The sequence below is a fragment of the Schistocerca piceifrons genome, chromosome 2, assembly GCF_021461385.2.
Source record: "Schistocerca piceifrons isolate TAMUIC-IGC-003096 chromosome 2, iqSchPice1.1, whole genome shotgun sequence".
NCBI lineage: Eukaryota > Metazoa > Arthropoda > Insecta > Orthoptera > Acrididae > Schistocerca > Schistocerca piceifrons.
Genome location: NC_060139.1, coordinates 798,018,903 through 798,034,908, shown reverse-complemented (window position 1 = coordinate 798,034,908; position 16,006 = coordinate 798,018,903). Strand labels below are relative to the sequence as shown.

Below are 16,006 nucleotides of genomic sequence, written 5' to 3'. Positions count from 1 at the left end.
TAAGTTCTAGGGAACTGATGACCTGAGATGTTAAGTCCCATAGTGCTCAGAGCCATTTTGAAGTACGATAGGATATGAGACACTAAAACTAGCCGCGCGGGGTAGCCGGGCGGTCAGGGGCACCTTGTCACGGACCGTCCGGCTCCCCCCGTCGGAGGTTCGAGTGCTCCCTCGGGCATGTGTGTGTGTGTTGTCCATAGCGTAAGTTAATTTAAGTTAGATTAAGTAGTGGGTAGGCTTAGGGACCGATGATCTCAGCAGTTTGGTCCCATAATGCCTTACCACAAATTTCCAATTTCCACTAAAACTATAAGATGATTTTGTTATTTAAGCAGCAAAATAACTGATGATAGCCAACCTAGAGAGAACATAAAATGCAAATTGGCAGTAGCAAGTGAAGCATCCTGGAAAAGAGGAATTTTTTAACGCTTTATATAAATTTGGTATTTTTGGGGTATGTAGCCTTGTGAAACCCGAACGATAAACAGTTCAGATAAGAAAAGAATAGAAGTTTTTGAAATTTACTGCCATTCAATAATGATGAAGATTACATGGGTAGATCGTGTAACTAGTGAAGAGATATCGAACCTAATTGGAGAGAACAGATTTTTATGGCAGAACTTGACTCATTTTCAGTCATCAAAGAATCGACAGTTTGGTAAGGGACAAAAGTGTGGGGGATAAAAATTGTAGTAGACTGCGAGTTGTCTGCCTTAAGTAAAGAAGAATTCATTTTAAAAAATTTAATCAGGCGAAACGGCAAAATTGTTTTAACCTTCAAACCTTATCGAGCAGCTATTCCAATCTAATTCTTCTATCTGCAAGTCTTCACTCTGTCTTCTCATTTGTAGCAGTCCGCCCTCCAATTGTATCTTGCGCAAATATTTTCAACTTTCTTTACTTTCTACGCCCAAAACCCTTGATAGTGAGGTCATATACTTTGATCTTCATCTAACCTCCACGACGTTTCTTCTAGCTTCCTGCTGCGAGAGCCAGTGCTTTATGCCACGACAGCTGGTCCGTAGTCCATTCTTTTGGTGAAGCTTTCAAAAGAATAATGCCTTACCCAATTTTTTTAGTACTTCTCTGTTATATGTGGTACATTAGAGCCGTGTGCCCGAATGGAATTCGAACACGGACGCCTTAATATTGTGTTCATAAGGCTACTAATTACTCCTTCCAACCACGCTCATGGACCGGCTCAAAGAATTAAAACCTCACGGAATCCTTCACTTTTCTTCCTCACTCTGCAACGAAACTGTGAGGTAAGCACATCGCAGAGGAAGGATGTAGGGAGTAGTTTTGGTTTATTCACTGCCTCAGAGTTATTATTTTAAATATACCTCAGTGATCCAATTTTCTACCAGCAAGTTCATCACTTGACTTACGAAATGTGCTCTTGACTTACGAAATGTGTACATGCTCCATCTTATAGCCGAAACTGTTAGAGTCCATGAGCACATAGCAAATGAGATACAATAATGAAATTTCATTTATCAATTTGATAGTGGCGAGGAATGCAAATAAATTAAGAGAGATCGTTTTCAAACTTCTGGTTATATCAACTCAAAACACAGCTTATAGTACATGGAAGAACCAAGTGACATTCAGTGTCATGAAATGACAAAAAGAACATATCAAGAGGTTTATGTAGCTCGCCCATGATTCGGATGTGTTATATCGGGAAACAGAATACTGTCACACCTGAATGGAGACTGAATACCACGCAGTACACAGCATGTTGAATCCAATCACTTGTAGTGGCTCAGTACAGGCGTCAATTCCTTGCACTGAAATGATACGTCAAGCTGCGCTGTGTAATGTGTTACCTCGTAACTATTAGCACGTAACCGAGAATGTAGGTAGCAAGTCTCATTGCAAGTTTGTACCTATAAACAAAAGCAGCAACTGCCAGCCAATCACTCCATTTACATACTCCAGACTACACACACACACACACACACACACACACACACACTAAAGATACGAACGCCGACCAAGCCACACCGGCCTGGCTGTGCTGATCTCCTATTGGCGCCGAGATAATGCCCGCCAAAGAACGTCGCTCAAACTAGGCATCTCCAGTGAACAAAGACTAACTCCATCTCGGATATCAACTAGTGGTTACAGAATATCTTAGAAAAACTGCTCGCGATTTAGCAACGCGGAAAATATAGAGTGTACCAAAAAGAATCATCCGATTTTTAAAAAATCGTAACTGTTACGTTATTTAAGATATGTGCGCGAATAACGTGCTTTTGGAAGCAGCAAACTCTCGAGTTTTCCCGTTAGGTGGCAGCAGTGTGCACCCACTTCAGTTCTAGTAAAAATGGTGTCGGGACAAAAGAAAGCGTTTAGTGTTCTACGTCTTGCGCAGTGCGGCTCGGTGATAACCGTTCAGCGTGACTTTCGTACTAGGTATGGTGTGGATCCTCCTACAGCACAGAGCATTAGACGATGACATGAACAATTCCGAGAAACAGGTTGTTTACGTAAAGGCAAGTCATCGGGCCATCCCAGAGTGTCCGACACAGACGTCGAACGCATCCGCCATAGTTTCACAAGGAATCACAGAAATCCGTACGCCGTGCAGCTCGACAGCTCAACATGCCCCCGATGTACATCTGGAGTGTGTTGCGTAGACGTTTACACATGAAACCATACAAAATTCAGCTACTGCAAGCTCTTCGTGGAGGTGACAAACAACGAAGAGTGGAGTTATGCACTTTCGGCCTCGGCAAGATGGAGCGTGACAGTTTTCTCCCTCTCTTCGTGTTTAGGAGCGAGGAAAAATTCCTTTTAAATGGAAAAGTGAACCGTCATAATATGAGAATACGGAGCACGGAGCAACCACATGAATTTCCACAGCATGAGAGGGACACAGTGAAATTTAATTGGTTTTGTGCAGTTTCACGGGAAAAGGTATATGGTCAATTTTTCTTTGCCGAGAACACTGTTACAGGAAGCAGATATCTCGATATGATTGAGAACTCTTTTTTTCTCACAGTTGGAGACTGATTCGAACGACTGCATTTAGCAACAGGATGGGGCACCGCCACACTGGCCTCTGAAAGTGAGGAAATTTTTAGATCAATAGGTTACTGAGCGATGGATCGGTCGCACAAGACGAAATGATTCAGCCTTAGATTACTGGCTCCCAAGGTCAGCGAACTTGACTATGTGATTATTTCTTGTGAGGGGTTTATAAAAGACTGCTCATGTGCCTCCGTTACCAACAACAATTAATGAACTGAGACATCGCATAACAGCAGCTGTGGAAGCTGTAACTCAAGACAAGCTCGCTGCAGTGTGGGAACAATTTGAATATTGGATTCACATATGCGCCGTGTATCTCAAAGGGGGAATATTGAACACCTATGAAAAGGTATGAAAAAAACTTTTTGGGGTACTTCCCGGCCATCAAAAAAGAAAATTCATTGTATATGTTTATTGCTTTCAGAAATATACAGGGTGCTCCACTGATCGTGACCGGGCCAAATATCTCACGAAATAAGCGTCAAACGAAAAAACTGCAAAGAACAAAACTTATCTCGCTTGAAGGGGGCAGATGGCGCAATGGTTGGTCCACTAGATGGCGCTGCCATAGGTCAAACGGATATCAACTGCGTTTTTTAAACAGGAACTCCCATTTTTTATTACATATTCGTGTAGGACGTAAAGAAATAGGAATGTTTTAGTTTGACCACTTTTTTCACTTTGTGATAGATGGCGCTGTAATACTCTCACTCATATGGCTCTCAATTTTAGACGAACAGTTGGTAACAGGTAGGTTTTTCAAATTAAAATACAGAACGTAGGTACGTTTCAACATTTTATTTCGGCTGTTCCAATGTGATACATGTACCTTTGTGAACTTATCATGTCTGAGAACGCATGCTGTTACAGCGTGATTACCTGTAAATACCACATTAATGCAATAAATGCTGAAAATGATGTCAGTCAACCTCAATGCATTTGGCCAATTATCCTTCCTCCCATAATGCCGCACCATACATTAACCCGCCAAATTGGCTGATGTTCCACTTGTCGCAGCCATCGTGGATTTTCCGTTGCCAATTAGTGCATATTATGCCAGTTTACGTTACCGCTGTTAGTGAATGACGCTTGCTCGCTAAATAGAACGCGTGCAAAAAATCTATCATCGTCCCGTAATTTCTCTTGTGCCCAGTGGCAGAACTGTACACGACATTCAAAGTCGTCGCCATGTAATTCCTGGTGCATAGAAATATGGTATGGGTGCAATCGATGTTGATGTAGCATTCTCAACACCGTCGTTTTTGAGATTCCAGATTCTCGCGCAGTTTGTCTGCTACTGATGTGCGGATTAGCCGGGACAGCAGCTGAAACACGTACTTGGGCATCATCATTTGTTGCAGGTGGTGGTTGACGTTTCACATGTGGCTGAACACTTCCTGTTTCCTTAAATAACGTAGTTATCCGGCGAACGGTCCGGACACTTGGATGATGTGGTCGAGGATACCGAGCAGCATACGTAGCACACGCCCGTTGGGGATTTTGATCACAACAGCCATACATAAACACGATATCGACCTTTTCCGCAATTGGTAAACGGTCCATTTTAACACGGGTAATGTATCACGAATCAAATTCCGTCAGCACTGGCGGAATGTTACGTGATACCACGTACTTATACGTTTGCGACTATTACAGCGCCATCTATCACAAAGCGAAAAAACGGTCCAATTAAAACATTAATATTTCTTTACGAACTACACGAACATATAATAAAAATGGGGGTTCCTATTTAAAAAAAACGCAGTTGATATTCGTTTGACCTATGGCAGCACCATCTAGCGGGCCAACTATAGCACCATCTGGTTTCTCCTTCAAGCTAGACGAGTTTCATTCTTTGTAGTCTTTTCGTTTAATGCTTATTTCGTGATATACTTGGCCCGATCACTATCAATGGACCACCCTGGAGACGTAGCAAATCGAATGACTGATTTTGATACACCCTGTAGTAGAAGCTGACAGTTGACATGTGTGACGCAGCTTTCAGTCAGTCGGTGAAGTGAGTTGTAGCAGCGACTCAGGTGACGCAAACGCCGAGGGTAGAAGCGCCCGGTAATTTTACCCGCTGCGCCGGCGAGTCCAGTTGACGCGACGCACGCGCAGAACCGCGCGGGATAATTGTACGGATATAGTCGTTACACGCGCGAACGAGCCGGTCGATTTAGACAATCGGGGGCCAGCCTTTTGTGCGGCGCCACAAAGCGGCTGACTCCGAAAGCTGTCCCAGAGCAGGCTGACAGCCGAGGAAGGGGCTGCGGTGTGCCAAGAGCTGGTCCCCGCTCCGCCACCGTGGGTCTTCCACTACATTCACTGTCACACTATGGGTATGCCACTCGTTCTTCATTTTCGTATGTTCTTTTCTCTTCAAGACTTCGTAAGGTCCTTGATTTATATTGTCAGCAGACGATAATCATATAAAGATGCCTCGGCACACAATTCTCAATTCTCGCACAAAAAAAAAAAAAAAAAAAAAAAAAAAAAAAAAAAAAAAGCACTCCGTCTTCAGGCCACGAGTGGCCTACCGGGAACATCCGACCGCCGTGCCATCCTCAGCGGAGGATGCGGATAGGAGGGGCTGTGGTCAGCACACCGCTCTCCCGGTCGTTGCGATGGTTTTCTTGACCGAAGCCGCTACTATTCGGTCGAGTAGCTCCTCAATTGGCATCACGAGGCTGAGTGCACCCCGAAAAATGGCAACAGCGCATGGCGGCCTGGATGGTCACCCATCCAAGTGCCGACCACGCCCGACAGCACTGAACTTCGGTGATCTCACGGAACCGGTGTATTCACTGCGGCAAGGCCGTTGCCCACAAAAAAGTAAAATAAAATAAAAAAATAAAAACGGAAGTAACTCATGCATCTGTCTGTAAACTCTCTTGTAGTGTTGCTTTAATCCTCTTCTAGTACCCTATCCCACACGTATTTTATCCTTCCTCAGACCGTGAGATGTAAGACTCTATTTTCCGTGATATATACAGTTTGTATCATAATTAATGGCAACGCATACAGTTGAAAGTACACGATACTAGAAGCAAAAAAAATGTCAGTAAACGTAGGGTCGAAAATGCATACCTTAAGAGCTACGAGCAATTTTTCATCTTCGATACTGTGAAGTAAATCTCTTCTACTGAAAGCTCTTTGCTTTCCATACCTTATCAGTCTTGCTTTCCTTACCGTATCAGTCCACCTAATTTCCAACGTTCGTCTGTAGCACTACATCTCAAATCCTTCGATTCTCTCTTCTGTGCCGGTTTTCCCACAGTCCATGTTTCACCACCATACATATACATTTCCAGAAACTTCTTCCTCAAATTAAGGCCTATATTTCATAGTAGTAGACTTCTCTTGGCCAGAAATGCCTTTTTTGCCATTGCTAGTCTGCTTTTGATGTCCTCCTTACTCCGTCCGTCATTGGTTATTTTCCTGTCTAGGTAACAGAATTTCTTAACTTCATCTGCTTCGTGACCATCGATTCTGATGTTAAATTTTTCGCTGTTTTCATTTCTGCTACTTCTCATTACTTTCGGCTTTCTTCGGTTTACTCTCAACCCATATTCTTTGCCGGCCGGGGTGGCCGAGCGGTTCTAGGCGCTACAGTCTGGAACCGCGCGACCGCTACCGTCGCAGGTTCGAATCCTGCCTCGGGCATGTGTGTGTGTGATGTCCTTAGGTTAGTTAGGTTTCAGTAGTTCTAAGTTCTAGGGGACTGATGACCTCAGAAGTTAAGTCCCATAGTGCTCAGAGTCATTTGAACCATATTCTGTACTCATTAGACAGTTCATTCCATTCAGCAGATCCTGTAATTCTTCTTCACTGGCACTCAGGATAGCAATGTCATCAGCGAATAGTATCATTGATATCATTCACATTGAATTTTAATTCTAATCCTAAATCTTTTTTTATATTTCCGTCACTACTTCTTCGATGTACAGATTGAACAGTAGGGGTGAAAAATACAACCCTGTCTTATACGCTTTTTAATCCGGTAGGTGTGAAAGACTACATCCCTGTCTTATACGCTTTTTAATCCGAGCAATTCGTTCTTGGTCGTCCATTCTTATTATTCCCATGTGGCTCTTGTACACATTGTATATTACCCGTCTCTCCCTACAGCTTACCCCTATTTTTCTCAAAATTTCGAACATCTTGCACCATTTTACATTGTCGAAAACTTTTTCCAGGCAGACAAATCCTATGAACGTGTTTGGGGATATTATCGTGTTAATTTCTGTAGTACTTCTAAAATTTTAGTGAGGATCGGAGGAAGATGTGGATCAAGGGCAGCCCAGAATTCTGCAGGCGTGCAATGCTCTCGCTCATGTGCAGAGTTCTGTGGCCTGACTGCACATTTCCCCCGCTGTCACGCTATGCTATCTGAGGTAGAAGAGCCGGAAACCACGAACGTGTCGTATTTAGATGGCAATACAGTCGTACAAAGAGCATTAAACATTTTGCTTGCACCTTTGTTTCATATTTCGTAAAGATTTAGATCAGAGACAGAAAAATTTTCAGTATTATTGTATTATTTTTGGAACGCTGAAGACATAATAAAATTTATACCCGGTACAAACTATTACATTACGGTCACACACAGCTAATTTCGCAGATTTTTGTCATTTGGTTTGCAACTTAATTATGACTCAACTAGTTTCACAACCGAAAAAAGGCTTTCACAGGTGTATGGAGATCGAAACATTGTATCACGTTTGTAAACTCATTACGGAGGCGTTCATACTTTAAGAGCTATGAGCAATCGTTCATCATCGTTTCTGTGTAGCATGTCTTTTACTGAACAAGTGCTCATCGCTCTTAAGGTATGCATTTTAGAACCCACATTTTCAGAGCTTTTTCTCGGTTGGTCCGTAATGCCTCCTCCCAAAATATGGAAAGCAAAGAGCTTTCAGTAGAAATTTCTTTTACAGTGTCGGAGATGAGCCGGCCGGGGTGGCCGAGCAGTTCTAGGAGCTACAGTCTGGAACCGCGCGACCTCTACCGTCGCAGGTTCGAATCCTGCCTCGGGCATGAATGTGTGTGATGTCCTTGGGTTAGTTAGGTTTAAGTAGTTCTAAGTTCTAGGGGACTGATGACCTCAGCAGTTAAGTCCCATAGTGCTCAGAGCCATCTGAACCATTTTTGTCGGAGATGAGGAAGTGCCCATAGCTCGTAAGGTGTCATATAAGAACCCATGCTGCTAGATTTCTTTGCTTAATGATCCTTCCCGTCACAATCTTAAATATTGACCGTCCTCCTGGGGCATCCTCTGTAGATGGAGCTTTGATTTTTGTAGGTATGCTGCCGATACAATAGAATTCTTTACAATATTATTTGACGAAGTAATATTGCGTAAACTATACTAATATCATTTGTTACCGTTATACCGATGTTTTTTTCTTGTTGTGTTGCAAATTTCACGAACTTTTTGATAATGACGCCGTGCTGAAATAATCTGATAAAGTAAAAATGAATGACGGAGTAAAGAGATATTAATTTAAAAAGAAAATTAAATAGCCGATGATCTCAAAATTGTTTTAATCTTAAAAAACTATCAAGCATCTCTTCCCTGTCTAATTTTTCTATCTTTCCATTCATTTGTAATAGTCCTCCCTCTCCTTCCATATCGTGCAAGCAAATATTTTCATCTTCTTTTACCTTCTACGCTCAAAATTCTCAACAGTGAGATCCATGTAGACTGATCTTCATCTAACTTCCACAATGTTTCCTCTGCTGTCCTGCTTCGAGAGACAGTGCTTTATATCACAACGATCGATGCGTTGTCTGCTCCTCTCGTGAAGTTGTCCACAGAATTATTCCTTACTTATTGTTTTTATTACCCCTGCATTATGTGGTAAGTTTGAGCAGTGTGCCCAACCGGGATTCGAACCCGGACGCCTTACTATTGAGGGCATAATGCTACTAATTACACCATCGCACCGAAACTTTGCCACGAAACTGTGAGACGAGGACTTCCGAGAAAAATGATATAGAGGGAAGTTATTTTAACGAGAATTCATTCTTTTACTCCACGCAAAATTTTTAAGGAAACGAGAGGATTGCTTGGCAGGTTGAAGCTACGGAAGGATCCGGTAGATATGATAAGATGGCGTCACTGGTGGCCAACTTCCCGGTGACTACAAGGATCTGGTTTGAAATCTCGATATGGCGTACGACTCTAAGTAGTCATGTACAATCAAATATTCTCTTTAAAGTAAAAGATTTTATACAATAGATTATTTGTACAGTGTACGAGAATGTAACTAAGAGTGAAGTTTTACTATGAATGAAATTGTTCAGTCCTTGCATGACCCTCGACCAATATAACTGTATCCTATATTAAAGGTAAGAAGTATTAAAACGTAATTTGTAACACGTATTATAGCGTTTAATATTTTCTTGCCGCTGTATATATTTGCACGGAGAAGTAGATCACTTAACTATACGATCTACTATAAGCTGCATTTACCTCTATTTTGTGTCTAACGAACACCACAAAATGTTGCGGGTGAATCTTGCTGGGCAAGTTTTTAATGAGAACCTTTGGCTTCCCGTTGGCGAATCCGTACGTTCATTAAAACCATACCTCTTCGCTAACGAAACAGTTTGGAGATCATACATTGACAAGATTCTTGTTGCTACACAATCCATCTGTCTACGTAGCTGGCGACTGGAGCGACAAAAATTGCCTTAACTTCTCTAAACAGAGGCTCTCATAGGTCGTAACAGCTTCTGAATAATGCTGCTCACTAGCACCTCTCCTCGATACAACTGTATTCTTTTTTCTTTTTTTACGTTTAGCTATGCCGCGTTTGTGCAATGCGGCGAGCAGCGCATATTAATTGACATGCGAGCAAAGCGCTTTTGTGCAAACCATGTTAACAACTTATTAAGAGGATGATACTGACATTGTTGTGTAGTTACGGTTGGCTGCCACTCAGTTCACGGTAGGCGACCGCTACCTCGGAAAGCGAGTAACCTTCTTGATACTGGATTATACCCAGTGTGTATTTCGACCTCACGTACATTTATAAAAACTTTTCATTAACCAGGCAGAGAGGGCTGTACGAGTCATGATCCATTTTAGTGTCGTGGATTTTTCAACTAACAACTAGGCGCGCTGCTTATGAGACACAGGTGAAAATTTCTAGTTCCACCATTTACGTTACAATAAGGGAAACCTCGGTTGGAACGGTGCAGTGAAAACTACTTTTAATTTAATTCTGTGACAATATGTCCCATACAAAAATGAAAAAACCTGGCGGGTTGTCAGTATTAGAGGAACTGCGATAATATATGTTAGTTTCTCTATCTGTTTCTAACTTTTTTCTTTTCGGAGTACTTTTCTACTAGCAATGTTGACTTTCTGTATATGTGTACAAGTAATGTATCATGTGGAAGTCTTAGTTCCAGATGAGAGTTAATATGATTAAAATTTCTCTACAAGCGAAAACTGATGCTTAACTGTAACCAAACATGAAGTGGCGATTTGTGGGGTAATTTATTACAAATTCGGTGGGGCTAGTTGTTACGATGAAAAAACCTGCCTCGTGTCATGTGCAGCTTCTTATTATGTATCTTCAATGTGAAGGTAACATGAGAAATTGCAAAAAGAAGACAAACAGAGGCACAACGCCACAAGTAATATATACTGAAGCGGAAAACGAAGTAATGTCAGATTACAAGCAATTTTTAAAAACAAAACAGACTTTTCTCTAATATTGATAACAAATTACATTTAAGAGAAAAACAATAATAAAAACTGTAACATTTTTGTCAACGCCTATTAGGCTACACTATGAATAACAGTTTACTCCACCCACTGTAACAACATGTCACATTGTAGGGCAAACTGTAACAATGTGCATCACTAGTAATAATCATCAATGATATTCCTGTTAGCTGAGCTTAAAGGGAAAAAAAAATGCGGTGAATCTGTAACAATGGTGCTACATTACAAGCTGTTTCGCATTAAAATAACTCTAAAATCTTCTTGTACAAGCATCATTGAAATGAATTGTAACAACTATTCCCAGTCCCCTCCAGTTAAGATTGGCAGTTTCTTATCTCACGCTAGGCAACTAATATGTCAAAAGGCGAGTAATTTTACTGTTCAAAATGGTTCAAAGGGCTCTAAGCACTATGGGACTTAACATCTGTGGTCATCAGTCCCCTAGACTTAGAACTACTTAAACCTAACTAACCTAAGGACATCACACACATCCATGCCCGAGGTAGGATTCGAACCTGAGACCGCAGCAGCAGCGCGGTTCCGGACTGAAGCGCCTAGAACCGCTGGTCCACTGCGGCCGGCATTGTGTTATATGCAATGTATATGTTAAATTTCACATTGGTTAACACACTGCCAGCAAGCGTCTACTCAGGGAACGCAGTTGTCCCCCAGTACTACCATCACCCCACTCACCACTGCCTAGAAAAGAAATCTTCACAAACTGAACTCACATTCTGCCCTGTCACACAGACAGACAAATTAATACAGTACCAATTGGTTCTAAGAAAGAACCTGAAATGGATATTGTCTAGTAGCAAGAGAAAGCGGACCGTAACAATTTATCATGAAATATGGAAACTGTTTCGTTGTCACCGCGAAACTAACCTCAGGAACTCTGCCTCCATTTTCCCTTCTTGCTCATATCTAGGGTCCACTCTTGACTGCCACATAAACACAGACTCGATATTCATTTCTACGTTCATAATAATCATTTTTATTGACTGCACCAAGAATAATTTGTAGATACTCGTACTCCACTGGCAGAGTTAGCCCACGTCACGTTTGGTTCCATAACTATCGACACACAACCCCGATTTGTGTTCATAAATGATACATTGTCCCTTCTCCCTGAATGTTTGTGACGCCATCGGAGAAACTGTCGTTGTTGTCTACAGTTCGGCAGCTAAACAGCTAATCTATCCTGTGGAAGTCTCAGCATCTCCGAAATACTACTGAAATCTACATTCATTTCCTTGGTCTCCCTCTACAACGTTTACTCCCTGATACTTTCCTCCAATAGCAAAGCGACAGTTCCTTGCGCCTCAGAATATTTCCTATCAATCGATCCCTTCTTTCAGTCAAATTATGCAATAAATTTCTTTTCTTCCCAGCCTGATTCAGTACCTCTTCATTAGTTCCGCGGTCTAACGTTCAGCATTCTTCTATAGTGGCGCACTTCAGAATCTTCTGTTCTCTTCTTGTATAGACTGCTCATCGTTCACACTGCTCTTCCTTACGAGCCTATATTCCAGACAAATACTTTCTTCGTAACGCTTAAATTTGTGTTCAGTATTAACACATTCCTCTTCTTCAACAATATTTTCGTTCCTATAGCTTGTCTACTTTTTGTATCCTCCTTACGTCCATCATCATCAGTTATTTTACTGCCCAGTACCGAAACTTATCAACTACTTTTGATGCCTCATTTCCTGATCTAATTCCCTCAGCAACTCCTGATTTAGTTCGACTACCTTCCGTTACCCCTGTTTTATTTTTGTTGTCGTTCATCTTATACTCTCTTTTCGACGCCTGCGATTCCGTTCAGCTGTTCTTTCAAGTTCTTTGTTGTCTCTGTCAGAATTAAGGTGTCATCGACGAACGTGAAAATTTTTGTGTCTTCTTCTTGAACATTCGCAGTTCATAGTAATTGACGGAAAGTCTTCGAGTAAGACAGAAGCGAATTCTGGCGTTCCCCACGTTAGTTTTACAGAACCTTTGCTGTTCCTTATCTATATAAACGATTTGGGAGACAGTCTGAGCAGCCGTCTTAGGTTGTTTGCAGATGACGCCGTCGTTTATCGATTAGTAAAGTCAACAGAAAACCAAAACGAATTACAAAACGATTTAGAAAAGATATCTGTATGGTGCGAAAATTGGCAATCGAGCCTAAATAACGAAAAGTGTGAGCGCTAAAAGGAATCCGTTCAACTTCGGTTACACGATAAATCAGTCAAATCTAAAGGCCGTAAATTCAACTAAATACCTAGGAATTACAATTACGAACAACTTAAATTGGAAGGAACACATAGAAAATGTTTTGCGGAAGGCTCAGCAAAGACTGCGTTTTATTGGTAGGACACAGAAAATGTAACAGATCTAAGGAGACTGCCTACACTACTCATGTCCGTCCTCTTTTAAAATACTGCTGTGCGGTGTAGGATCCTTACCAGACAGGACTGACGGAGTGCATCGAAAAAGTTCAAAGAAAGGCAGCACGTTTTGTACTATCGCGAAATAGGGGAGAGAGTGTCAGTGAAATTATACAGTATTTGGGCTGGACATCATTAAAACAAAGGCGTTTTTCGTTGCGGAGCAATCTCCTCACGAAATTCCAATGACCGACTTTCTCCTCCGAATGCGAAACTATTTTGCTGACGCCGACCTACATAGGGAGAAGCGATCACCATGATAAAATAAGGAAAATCAGAACTCGTACTGAAAGATGTAGGTGATCGTTCTTTCCGCGAGCTATACGATATAGGAAAAATAGAGAATTGTGAAAGTGGTTCGATGAACACTCTGCGAGACACTTAAATGCGATATTCAGAGTATCCATGTAGATGTAGTTGTAGAATTCCTTCTCCAAATTTTTCTTTGATTTCCTTTACTGAGTGCTCAATGTACAGGATATAGGCATCGGGAATAGGCAACAACTGTGTGTCATTCCCATCTCAAATACTTGAAAGAGTGTGTTCCGGTCAACAACACAAAAGCTTTCTCTAAATCTACAAACATTATAAATTTAGATTTTCCTTTCTTCTAAGATAGTTGGTGCGTCAGTACCGCCTCACTCTTTCCTAAATTTCTCCGGAACTGAAATTAGTCTTCTCTGAGTATGGCTTCTACCAGTATTCCAACTTCTATAAATAAACTAAAACAAAACGAAAAATCGACGCACCACCAAGGAATTATCCGAATGAGACGGAAATCGGTAGATGTGATGTACATGTACAGTCAAACAAATGATTACAATTTCAGAAAATTTAGTTGATTTATTCACGAGAAAGAACCTCACAAGCTGAGCAAGTCAATGACACGTTGGCCCACCTCTGGCCATTACTGAAGCAGTTATTAGGCTTGGCATTGATTAATAAAATTGTGTGATATCCTCCTCAGGGATATCGTACCAAATTCTGTACAACTGGCGTCTGAGACCGTCGAAATCCCGACATAGTTGGACGGCCCTGCCCATAATGCTCCAAATGTTCTCAATTGGGGAAAGATCCGGCGACTGTGTGTGGGTGGGAATTATCTTGCTGGAATGTAAGCCCAGGATGGCTTTCCATAAAACAGAACTAAACGGGGCGTAGAAAATCGTTAACGTATCGCTGTGCTGTAAGTGTGTTGTGGCTAACAACCAAAGGGATAATGCTATGAAATGAAATGGTACCCCACATCGTCACTCCTGGTTGTTGGGCCATACAGCAGGCGACAAATGGTTCAAATGGCTCTGAGCACTATGGGACTTAACTTCTGAGGTCATCAGTCCCCTGGAACTTAGAACTACTTAAACCTAATTAACCTAAGGACATCACACACATTCATGCCCGAGGCAGGATTCGAACCTGCGACCGTAGCGGTCGCGTTGTTCCAGACTGTAGCGCCTAGAACCGCTCGGCCACTCCGGCCGGCACCAGGCGACAGTCGGGTTGGTATTACCTCTGTCTGGGGCTTCGAATTAAGCCCCGATGACCAGGGAATACATGTCTGGAGACACCAGAGGTATACCTATCTTAATGTCGCCTGGCGTACAGCCCGACAACCAGGAATGGTGGTCTGAGGTGCCATTTCATTTCATAGCAGGAGGTCATCGTTTGCTATTCATGGCACGCTTTTACTACACAGCCTTACGTCGAGGATATTCCGCGCCCTGTTTTGTTGCCCCTCATGGTAAACTTTACAGAGATTATATTTCAGGGAGATAACGCCAGCTCGCACGCGGCGAGAGTTTCTCCTGCTTGTCTTCATGTTTGCCAGAGCCTTTCCATTGAGAATGTTTAGATCATTATGAACAGAGCCCTCCAACGAGCCGCCCCTTCCATCTCGCCCGGATTTTGACGCTCTAACGCGCCAGTTAGAATTTGCCACGATATCCCTCAGGAGGGCATCCTGTAACTCTGTCAATCAATGTCAAGGAGAACAACTGCTTGCGTAAGGGCCAGAGGTGGTCCAACACATTAGTGACTTGCACAGTTTGTGAAGCTCTTTGCCGGCCGGAGTGGCCGTGCGGTTCTGGGCGCTACAGTCTGGAACCGAGTGACCGCTACGGTCGCAGGTTCGAATCCTGCCTAGGGCATGGATGTGTGTGATGTCCTTAGGTTAGTTAGGTTTAATTAGTTCTAAGTTATAGGCGACTGATGACCTCAGAAGTTAAGTCGCATAGTGCTCAGAGCCATTTGAACCATTTTTTTGTGAAGCTCTTTCTCATGAACAAATAATCAATTTTTTCTGAAATAGTAATAGGATGTTTGTCTGTAGATGTACATCACATCTACGAATTTAATTCCTTCGTGGTGTGACGTGTGTTTACTTATTTATTCATTCCTAGAGTGTAATTCGTGCCAGTCTATTGCAAACATGATATATCACTAATATTCAGACCTGTCAGTACCAACTTTCGTTGGATCTGGAAATATTACATGTTAATTGACGTCTGGTATTTCAGTTGTTTCATATATCTTGTATGTCAAGTGGAATATTTTTCTCGTGGCTGGCTTTCCAACGATCTCTACAATTCTGAGGGAATGTCGTATACTGCAGGGACCTTATATCTTTCAGTATTCCGTCAAATTCTACTCGCAGTGAAGGCTAGAAGCTGAACCAATGAATTAAAATTTGTATAATGACTGAGGCTTAAACCCAAATCTCTTGCTCACTAATGAGATGTGCTAACCACTACACCACTGTAGCATCGTGACTGCCACCCCTGCGTAGACTATATTCTAATCC

General features: G+C 42.1%; 1 protein-coding gene across 1 annotated transcript in view; it reads left to right on the top strand.

Moving 5' to 3' along the window:
- Positions 1 to 16,006, top strand: part of LOC124775864 (1-phosphatidylinositol 4,5-bisphosphate phosphodiesterase epsilon-1-like) — a 447,016-nt gene that overhangs the window by 256,885 nt on the left and 174,125 nt on the right. The gene's annotated exons all lie outside the window — the stretch shown is intronic.